Here is a 10,996-nt window from a genome sequence, read left to right on the forward strand (position 1 = left end):
AGAACAAAAAAAGAGATAAAATATAAACCATGGTCTGGAAGCGTGCATGAATGCAAGTTACAGCAGACCTATAAAATTGGAGCAACTTTGACTAATAAGTTGCGCTACGGGGAATAAGCTCCACTCGATAATGCGTCGGATGCGCAGCTGGAGCTGCAGCTGCTTAACTGCACGCGGCCAAAGTAACCGCGCACAGACGAGGTAGTTTACGAACTTCCGTGTACTTTATTTGGGTCACGTCAACGAACCCCAGGTGACCGAAATTGATCCGCGATTTTCGACTATGACGTCCCTCATAGCCCTGGTATTGCTTGTGGATGTTAGGATCAATCAATCAATCAATCAATCAATCAATCAATCAATCAATCAATCAATCAATCAATCAATCAATCAATCAATCAATCAATCAATCAATCAATCAATCGTGCTTTATATCAGATGACGCAAACGGATTGCGTTCTGCTTGCGTACGCATATATACGCATATTTTTCAGCAAAATCAGAGCAGTTTGGATTCTTGCGTATGCTTTACACTCGCATCCCCTACGTTAGGGTTATTCATTCTATCAAGCAATCAATCAATAGTGTCCTTCACAGTTTGTGTCCTTTACAGGCTGCTTGCGTTTTTGCCGCGTATCTTTTACAGATAGCTAGCGCTACATCGTTTACAATGGGCTACATCGTTTACAGCTATTCGAAACGTCTACAAGACATATTTTTATCCACGTCTAGAAGACATTTTATGTGAGGTACGCAGGAGAGGCTCTTTAACGCGTTTTGTCTAAATCTTACTAAGACGTCGGTGAAGCGTCGTCTACGTACAGACGGTTAGAAAACTTTTTAAAGAAAACGTATAGAAAGTTTCTGTACAGATCCTTATTTGGATTATTCGGATACGTGTATATATATCCCCTTCAGTGACGAATTATGATTGACTGTCGATACATGTGTGAAACAGACAATATTATGCCAGGGCGCTTGAGACTCCACTGAAAGCAAATCAAGGTGGTGGAATGACACTTTGGGCATTTTATGATATATGAGTCATCATCATTAGAGAGTAACTTAATTTTTAAATATTGTAGAGTCAGTCATGCTACGTTTCTTGTTAAAAAGGATTAAATCAACCGCTGGAATTACATGCACAGGTTATTCACTGACCGCAAGCATTTCAAAAAAGAAAAAAAAAGTATGTCGAGGCTGCTGCTGACATGTCTAACGTCAAACGTCACGTAAAACGCGGTAATGCCTTCACCAAACGGTACTCTGTAACGATACATATCACTAAGAAGTAAAATGGAAGTAATGTAGGTTATCAGAATGTTCAATTTACCCTAAGTTTAATGTTTGTGATCTATTCTTTGCTACCACTGCACAGAAATAGCAAAAATAGGTCGCGTCCGCAAATGTGGACGCTGTGACTGAAGGGGTTGTATAAAAGACACTTCAGTGCTTTTCTAGGCTTTTTACTGTTGTTACATATCTAGAGCACGAAATGGCCACACGACCTGCAGTTAACTAACACGGGCATGCACTTATTTTTCTTTGGTCTCATTTTCCTCTCCTGAAAAGTACACATCGCCGTTAGCTGCACATATACAGGTTGCCCCACATAACTTGAGCCAAAGTTTTAAAATTGAAAGGCACTCCGGACGCGAGTTGAACCGAAGAAGAAGTATTTAAATGATTGACAAATGTAGAGAGGTCGGCCGGATAATGGAGCATCTGGCCTGCTACTCTACGTAAGGGAAGGGGAAGAGGGGAAGAAAAAGGGTCACAAAGGGGGATGATAATGGGAGGAACGAAGTGAAGGACACATTACACAACTGGTATCACAGGCGTGAGTCCAGGCCCGTGTCACCTAAGAAACGTGAAAGTGCACGCATTGTCTCTGTCGTCTGCCAACTCTGTGGCCATATGCGCCTAGAGTTGAACCGAATGCATAATGTTGGCACTGGCCTAGAGTTACTCAGGCTGTTTTTTTTTTATTTCCCCTGAACTAACGGATTAGTTATATTTAATTAATCAACTTTTTAATGATTGGCTGAAGGCCCCAAGTGTGATACGCAAAGTTGTAGAGCAGCTTTAGACACCTCTCAATAAATTGTTTCCAACACGATATATCTGACGTGGCCCTTCCGCGTTCCAAAAAAAGCCTGCGAAATATGAAAAAAATACCACGTGACGGGATGCTTGCGCACTGTTATAGTGCTACTCTCAAGCGTACGATGGATGAACAAGGTCGGCTGCATCGAGACTGGCCCGCGACACGGCGTTATGCCTCGTGTAAGTATCCGGGCAGGCGGCTCCTATCACATGACGGTGCAAATGCATGCTGCTGGCCGATCGTTGCCGAAGCGATAAAGCGTCGAAGGCCACGAAAAAGAAAAGACGAAAGCAGAATTTCGATTCTGCTTGAAAGAAGCTTGAAAGGCCGAAGCGCGTGGGAACGATGGAAGGCGATGACTGCTGCTACAATTTTGCCTTTGTACACAAATGACCTTGTAGTAGTTTTCGAATTGAACAATGATGCTGCAACTTTAAACCTTAGGGCTCGAATAATAGCGGATAAATCGCACGTGGACAAAACTATCTAATGCTATAAAAAACCTTGGCTAAAATCAAGGAAGATTGCGCATGTATTTTTCCGACGATGACTCCTGTCGCACTGGCCCCGTCTGTTCTCCTTCTCACACTTACTGTCTACCAGACGTTCTTTTTTGACCTCGCACCCCGCACGTGCGCATCGCTTCGTAGTCGCAGTATCGGTTGGAAGCGCCTGGATTCACGCTTGTGCACCGTGACCGGCGCGTCAGTCCTTGAGAGAGTGCGCCCGCAGCCTGTTCCAGTTTACCGGATGTAGATCATGCCTTATGTACTACCTCGTTTGGACCAATTCCAGCGAACTACAATATATCCAGTGCTCCTCAGGCACCCGTATTTCTGCGTGTTCTCCACAACAACGGTATTTAAAAATTAGATTATCGGGTTTTACGTGCCAAACCACTTTCTGATTATGAGGCACGCCGTAGTGGAGGACTCCGGAAATTTGGACCACCTGGGGTTCTTTAACGTGCACGTAAATCTAAGTACACGGGTGTTTTCGCATTTTGCCCCCATCGAAATGCGGCCGCCGTGGCCGGGATTCGATCCCGCGACCTCGTGCTCAGCAGCCTAACAACGGTATTTGGCTGTAATCAACGTTGAGCAGCAGATATGGCTTACTGCAATGAGGAAAGAGCGGATATGGTTTTGGCTCCAGGTGCGTCAAGTGGACATATGGAAGGCGCGCAGGTGAGCCATTTCAACGCTGGCATCCAGGTACGCGTCCGAGCTCAATGACGATTGTGCGTGCATATGAAACGCTGAAACAGACTGGGACTTCTACGAAGAAACGACAGAAATCTTCAATCCAGGGCGAGGACGTGGATACAGATATTCTGTCAAAGTTTTCTTCACACCCACATGCCAGTGTTCGTAGTGTGCGTGGTGAAGCAGGAATGTCAGTCTTCAGTGTGGAGAGTACTTAAGAAGAGGCAACTTTATCTGTACCACGTGCAGCTGCACCAGATGTTGGAGCCCCGCAATTACCGAAATCGAAAGGACTTTGCAAACTGGTTTATAATCAAGACGGAAGAGGACCCAGGCTTTGTAAAAAAAATACTGTGGACCGTTGAAGCTACCTTCTCACGTAATGTAAAATAAACATCCACAATGCTCATTATTGGAGCGAAGAAAACCCTCACTAGGTTTTGAAGACACATCCCCAATATCAGTGGTCGGTTAGCGTGTGGTGTGGAATTTACGGTGGCACTATCATTGGCCCCGTCTTTTTATATAGCACGCTTACAGGCGAAAGATACATCAACGACATCCTTGATGGGGCGCTTGAGGATTTTCATTGCGAAGTTACATTGTCTAGGATCAAGGATGTTTGGTATCAGCATGATGGTGCTCCCGCGCACGGCAGCAGCAAAGCTTGCAAATGGCTGCATGAAGTATTCCCGCAGCAGTGGATTCGACGGCATGGGCCCATTGCTTGGCCGGCATGGTCACCAGATATAACTCCCTTCGGTTTCTTTCTCTGGGGCTAAGTCAAGGATCAAGTATACCGGAGGCCAACCACAGCATCAGAGAACCTTAAAGAAAAATTAAGGCAAGTCTGCAACTCAGTCCCTGATACCTTGATCAAGAACGCCTAGGAAAATGTGCCTATGAGATGCCAAATCTGCATTGCAGCAGATGGTGACGTCTTCGAACATGCATTATGAGCAAAGGACGCTTTTTGGATTGAAGGTCACCGGAAAATCATTCCGGCCCTAACGCCGCCTCCCCACCCAACCCCATTACACTCCGTTGGCAGGCTGCCAGGTTTTGCCCACTTCAGGCATCAAAAATAAAGCTACGCTCTTGTTCTCTTTCGTCTCCTTAATGGGGGTAATGTTAATTTTGAGAGCACACCACCGCTGGTCGTATTGCCGTTTCTTTTATGTCGAAGCTGTTAGCCTCTAGTCGGTCGGCATTTTTCATGTCCGCGTCCCTCAGCAAAAAAAATGACGTACTGATTCCGGCGGCAGTGCAGGGCCAGGAGTATAGTGGCTCGTACCACCGTAATACAGAGGCTTCAAGCTGTCAGCAAAGTGAAGCGACCAGTGCAAACATTCTTTGGAATCGCGCATACGATACGGCATGCCGAACAGCATACTTTTCAATAAAGAACAAGCACAAAACAATCATTCGAACCACATTATTGATGATAAGGCGCTCCTGACGATAATGCGAAGCACGTAGCTCTCCCCGCGTACGTTTCCCGGTAAAGATAACTGTCGCACAAGCTGCCGCGCCGTTCGACGGCGGCTTCCGACGTGGGGAGTGACGTCTGTAGCCTTTCGCATTTAAAGGAACCACGCCTGGCAACTGATTTCGATGTTGTTGCAGCACTGCCATGGGCGGCGGCTTGCTCTAAAATTTACCAATGCTCTCATTACTCTAATGCAATAAAGCTTTGCATAAGCCCCTCGGCAGTTGTAGTGGTGGTTTTCAACAGCTCGTTGGACATCCACAATCGCAGGGCCGGGATGGCAAGTGAGTGAGTGAAGCAACTTTGTTATGAATGCCTGCAGAACGGTTAGCCCTCCCTTTAGAGAGGCGTCACCGTGACGCGGACATGACGTCTTCGCGGCGTGTGGCGCCTCCACTTCGGCCGCGGCCGCACTACTCCCTTTGGTCGACCGCGCCTGCCCTCTTTTGAGGTGGCAGCCTCCTTCCGGTTTCACTCGGTCGTTGCCTTTCGAGGGCCGCCGAGATCTGCTCGACGGCCTGGGCTTGGACATTTAGATCATAGCACCTCGTTGCGGCCTCTAGCCGCGGCGGGATCGTTGTTATCGTTGGCGATAACAAAGATCCGAGTTAACAACGATGGCGAGTAAATTTTCTTTCCCTTTGCCGCTCCTTGTGTTCACGCTGCTCCCCGGGAGTCCTAACTATGCGTTGCCTACCCATAGCGGTGCTGCAACAAGAATGAAATCCGTTGCTCGGCTGGTTCTCTTATATACTTTCTGTTTAACCGATTTGTCCGTTAATTCCCAGCTCTTAAAGTTATATAATTACGGAAATTCAGGAAACGTCGCTTTTACAGTGTTCTCTGTTCGTCCACCTCTCGTCAACATTCTTCCCTCGACAATAGAAGAGGGAGAGAGAGAGAGAAATTAAGGAAAGGCAGGGAGGTCAACGAGAAGAAAAAAAAAACGGTTTGCTATACCCTACACTGGCGAATGGGGTAGCTGGACGTAGAAATATAAGAAGGAAATAGAGCTAAGCATAATGCGTTGCCTTTGTCCTCGTGTCACAGACAACTGACAGGTATAATATATACAGAAGACGAGGACGTCCGCGTGTCATATCCGCCATACAGCTGCTATTTCGCTAACTCAAGAGAGAGAGAGAAAGAGAGAGAACTTTATTTGGTCCATTAAGGGTTTAGCGTTCTGTCTTCGTCATTATTGCTGCAGACGCTTGACCTTCTTAGCAGGGTTGGGCCTCTAGTCCAGGGCTCCACTGAGCCGCGCTGCTTCGCTTGCGTGCTGCACTCAAACAATCTTCGCGTCATGTAGGTTCCAACACTGCGTTAGATCTCTACGTGGTATTTTTAATCATTTATTTCTAATAGGAAGTAGCCGCAGGGTCTACGGAAACAGAACATAGAGGGAATACAGCAGAGTATACGTAAGCCGGCAGCATACAGGAAGTCCAGGAGGCAACCGAGCGCATGCGTTAGAGTTTCGTCCAAGAGGAGGAAGCAATAGGCCGTGTCAATCGTCTACATCTTCACCACTGGGAGCGCCACTTCCACAAATGAAAGGCGATTCGGAAGCTTTCTTTTTTTCTCCTGGAAAGGAGGTTGCTCGCGTGCATCTGCGAATGTTTACCTCCAAGCGACATAGCGTGGAACAGTGAATGATCTAGTGCGCATTACATTTCTCCAGCTATAGCCTCACTGCTTAGCATTGCGGAAGAAGCTGAACTGTTGCAGCGAAACCTGTCACCGGCTCACTGCCCTTGGTCAGCAGCTCGTGTATTGCGACAGCATTTCCTCATTGCCTGCTTAAGCAATATTAACAAGATTACCCCTCCCCCCCCCCCCCCCCCCATCACGCTTGCATTAAAAGCGCTTCAAACTGACAAGGTCTTCCAACCTCGCCCAACGCTTGCAGCTACCCAATCAGGTGCCTATAGCTATACCGTGGCTTTGGCGTTGCGAGTTTGCGCGGGGTTTTTGTATACCTCACACAGGCTCTGAGAGGGGTGGCTCCTATGCATGCATATTTTGGAGGTCACGAACCGTAGCGGACGAGTACAGTGTTGTGTGCGTCTCAACACGATACACGCGTGCCGGGTTGTTGGAATAAAAATACATTTCAATCACCGTGGACGCGCCTTGATATCGAATGAGACGCTACTCGCTCGAGGCAATGAAGTCTGGCGTTCGCTCATTTCATAGCAAATGGCACGCAGACCAATAATAATAAAGAAAAAAAATCGACGGCTAGCATGCGACGAAAGTGAATTTAGGTTACACTCCCAGCTGATACAAACAGCTGGTTCGTGAATTGCACAGAGGGCTCGTGTGCATTGTGCGCGATAAATGGAGCCATAGTCAAATGGTCCTCGTTAAATGCACGTTCGCAGTAGGCGGGAAGTGCCGTATTTTCGGGGCTACAGTACGCAGACTATACACAGTCACCTCCCGTTAATTCAATATGCGTTAATTCGACGTTCCGCTTAATTCGAACGCACTGAAAAGTGCCAGCAAAAGGAATATACATCGTAATGGAATAAATACTTATTAATTCGAACACGAGAACATGCCTCTTCAGTTAATTCGACCCCACGGCGTGGCGCCCCTTCACCGCCGCGCAGCCATAAAGATTGAAAGCGAGAAGTTTGATCAGCAGACGGCGCACCGCTACCGTGAAGTTCTTTTATGCTAACTTGTAGTGACCGACGCTCCGTCCACCCATGAAGTCGTCCTTTCTCGCTTGTTTCGTGTTGTGTCACGACCCCATATATTGGGCAGTCTCCGTTGTACATTTTCAGAGGTGCACTTAAAATGTGTCGGTGCTCTTCGCGGCATGATGGTGCAGTCACGCTTCAACAGCAAGACGCAGCTTTTGAAGACGCGGAAAAGGGAGTTTTGCATGTCGCTGTACAACTTTCTCATCGACACTTTTAATCTAGTTATAATATTTGTGAAGTTGACTAATTATTTAAAACTAATTTTCTAACTAGGCTGAATGAAAAAAATAATAATTTGAGTATCTGCAAGCGACGGCAAACAACACTACCTTGGTTCTGTTCACCTACGTGGCATTCGCATATTTTTGAACTCTGGTTAAAGTTAGCTGGGACACTTTGCATACGAGGATTTTTTTAGCCACGTGCCTGCTCTCCTAAGTTCACGTGTTACGTGACGCCATCGGGCAAAAAGGATGTTCCACATCAGTCCACCATGGCTCTGGGTGGCGCTGGCTAACACTCCCAGGACTAGAGCGAGTAAATATAAATACCCATGTTAGTGGACAGCACAATTGATAATGCAACGCACGCATAATGTGGAGGTTGTGTGTTCAGCTCCCACCGGCGGCAAGCTATATTTTCGTCCACTCTCATTTCCCTTATCTTTATTATTTTCTACATATCAATTCTAACCGCGGCTAATTTCCCCGATGCTTAATTGCCTGTTGGCTTTATATGGTCACGACCATATATATATATATATATATATATATATATATATATATATATATATATATATATATATATGGGGTTTTACGTGCCAAAACCACGATATGATTATGAGGCACGCCGTAGTGGGGGACTCCGGGAATTTTGACCACGTGGGGTTCTTTAAGATGTACCTAAATCTAAGTACACGGGTGTTTTCGCATTTTGCCTCCATCGAAATGTGGCCGCCGTGGCCGGGATTCGATCCCGCGACCTCGATCGTGCTTAGCAGCCAAACACCATAGCCACTAAGTACCCACGGTGGGCTATATATATATATACACACACTTCAATGAATAAAATAGCTGTTTCTTTTGCAACGCCAATGCATTTCGTCGGACGCTTTGAAAATTAATATTTCGGAACCGGTGCTGTCCAGAGAATTCGTTCCAAGTGGCTACGCCGAACGAACTCAGCGGCTGTAATTCGTAGATTGAAATATGTGGCGTAAAGCAATTAATCAGAACGTCAAAATAACATTAAAATCTGGTGCAGCTAAAAAAAAAACGCCACCATATGCATTTAAGATTCCGCGAAAACTTCTTGGTCAATTACGGCGATTCATGACATGTGTGGTGACGTTTTGAAATACAACGGAACAGCGCAGTTGAGTACACGCCGCTTAATCTGTACGTCTTGTCTCTTGTTCATCGAAAGAGACAAGAGCATCTACGAAACAGTGGCGTCCCAACTGTGAGAAAGAAGTAAGGCTGAGTGAGTGAGTGAAAAAAACTTTATTGCAGGTCCGGCGAGGACGCGAACTCTTCGCGCACCCGGCTAGTCCCGCGTCGGGACCGGCAGGTCTGTAGCCCACTGGCCCGGTCGCGGGCACGCCGGACAGCCAGGGTTTGCTTGTCCAGAGCGGGGCTACGCAGAAGCGAGTTCCACTCCTCCTTGGTTTCTGGGGACATACCCCAGAAGTAAGTGTTTATCTGAGCACAAGATCACATCCGCTGCCGAAGACGATCGCTTGGGGCGCTGAAGAAGAAATAATGCTGGAAGTGCGCGCAACGATATGCTCCCTAAATGAAATAAAGAGGCCGGAGATCGAGTGTCTTTTTCCCCACCACTAATGTGTTTTTTTTTTTCTTGCCCATCATAGTATATACATACAGATACATCGCTTGAAAAGCGCGCACTCCAGGTCATCGCCTTCTGGAGCACTTTTTCGTCCACAGTGTCACTTCTGTTCCGATATCACGAGGCGAATAAGTGTCGCCGAGGTAAAACTTGACCACATCGGTCCACTGCGGAGTGCAGATATTTCAGGGGCAACGCGTATACAGCTTGGTTGACGGTTTTTGCGGCGCGCGGTAGGACATTGATTTCGATCGATTTCAATTAACACAATTTCGATACTTCCCACGACGCGCTAGTTACCACGCGCTGTTCCGAAATTTCTCACACATCAACCTTGACAATTTGACATGCAACATCATTTCCAAATGAAATTTCATTGACTTAGCCACAGTAGTTATTTGAGGCCAAATGCCTGATTTACGAATTTGTAAACATTGTTTTATTTTTTTTAACTTCCCAATTTTCAGCAATTTTTGTAAAAAGTACGAGGCCCTAAATAAGGATTGTGCTTCCTGCACTCGATAAAATTATAACTCTCTTCTAAACGGAAAAGAAAAGAAAGTAAAGAAAAAGCAGGGAAGTTGTTTTAAAGAAAAAGAAAAAGGAAAATATACAAATTGGCACAGCGGTTGTCTCATGAGTCTATTTCTGCATTTCCCATGTAGTACTTACATAAGAAAATCTGAGTTGGTCCTGAGTTAAAGCTTCCTCCAAGATGGCGGAACGAAAAGTAGAGTCCGAGGAAATGTTCAAGCTCGGTTCAAATTATCCGAGGCCCTCATTCACGTTGCTCACATCCACCGCTTCCAATGGATAAGTTGTTTAAACGAGTACACTGAAGGGTCTTCTATTAAAAACGTTTAGAAAAGATAGAGAAAAAGGTAATAGAAACACAGAGAGGTTAACCAGACGATAGATACCTTCCAGTGGCTATCATTAAATGAAATAGCACAGGGCATTACAAGGGTTCTGGCTATAGCGACATCGGCGAATTCCGCCACATTGTCAAATTCTACAATGGCGGCATCTCGAGCCAATCACAGAGGCCGCAGCAGCCCTCTGCGCCAATCAGAGCTGGCAAGATGGCGAAATTTGTCAATCTCCTGAATAACCCTCATCAACGTCTCCCTTGACGGCCGTTTGTCTAAAAGACATGTTTTTTGCCGCAAGTTAAAACACACACAAAAGGAAGACACATAAAAGACAACACGGGCGGCACTTCCAACTGATTTAGTTTGGGCGGTAACTCAGGAATATATATTACATACACGCATGCGCAGGCTGTTCACGAACCTATGTTATCCAGCGGTCGAATCAAGGCCGATCCAAATAGGTCGCGAAGCTTCGGGCCAAAAGCGGTTCAGAACAAATTGCCACCGACATCAGCAAGGGTGGTTATGGGAGCAGCTATAGAAGCGCGTCTTTGTTCGGAGGAAACAAACATTGCGAAAGAAAAAAAGCGTTTTTTTTTTAATTGAAGTGAGACACAGTTAGATTCATTCAATGAAAATAAAATTCCTTATCAAATTTATATATACGTGACGAGTAAAGAAAATATTTTATTTTATCGTTACCAATAAATACCTTTTTTTAGCGCCCATCGTAAGTTGGCGCCGCTATCGCCTGCAAAGAA

Source organism: Dermacentor albipictus, chromosome 1 (assembly GCF_038994185.2).
Source record: "Dermacentor albipictus isolate Rhodes 1998 colony chromosome 1, USDA_Dalb.pri_finalv2, whole genome shotgun sequence".
NCBI classification, from domain to species: domain Eukaryota; kingdom Metazoa; phylum Arthropoda; class Arachnida; order Ixodida; family Ixodidae; genus Dermacentor; species Dermacentor albipictus.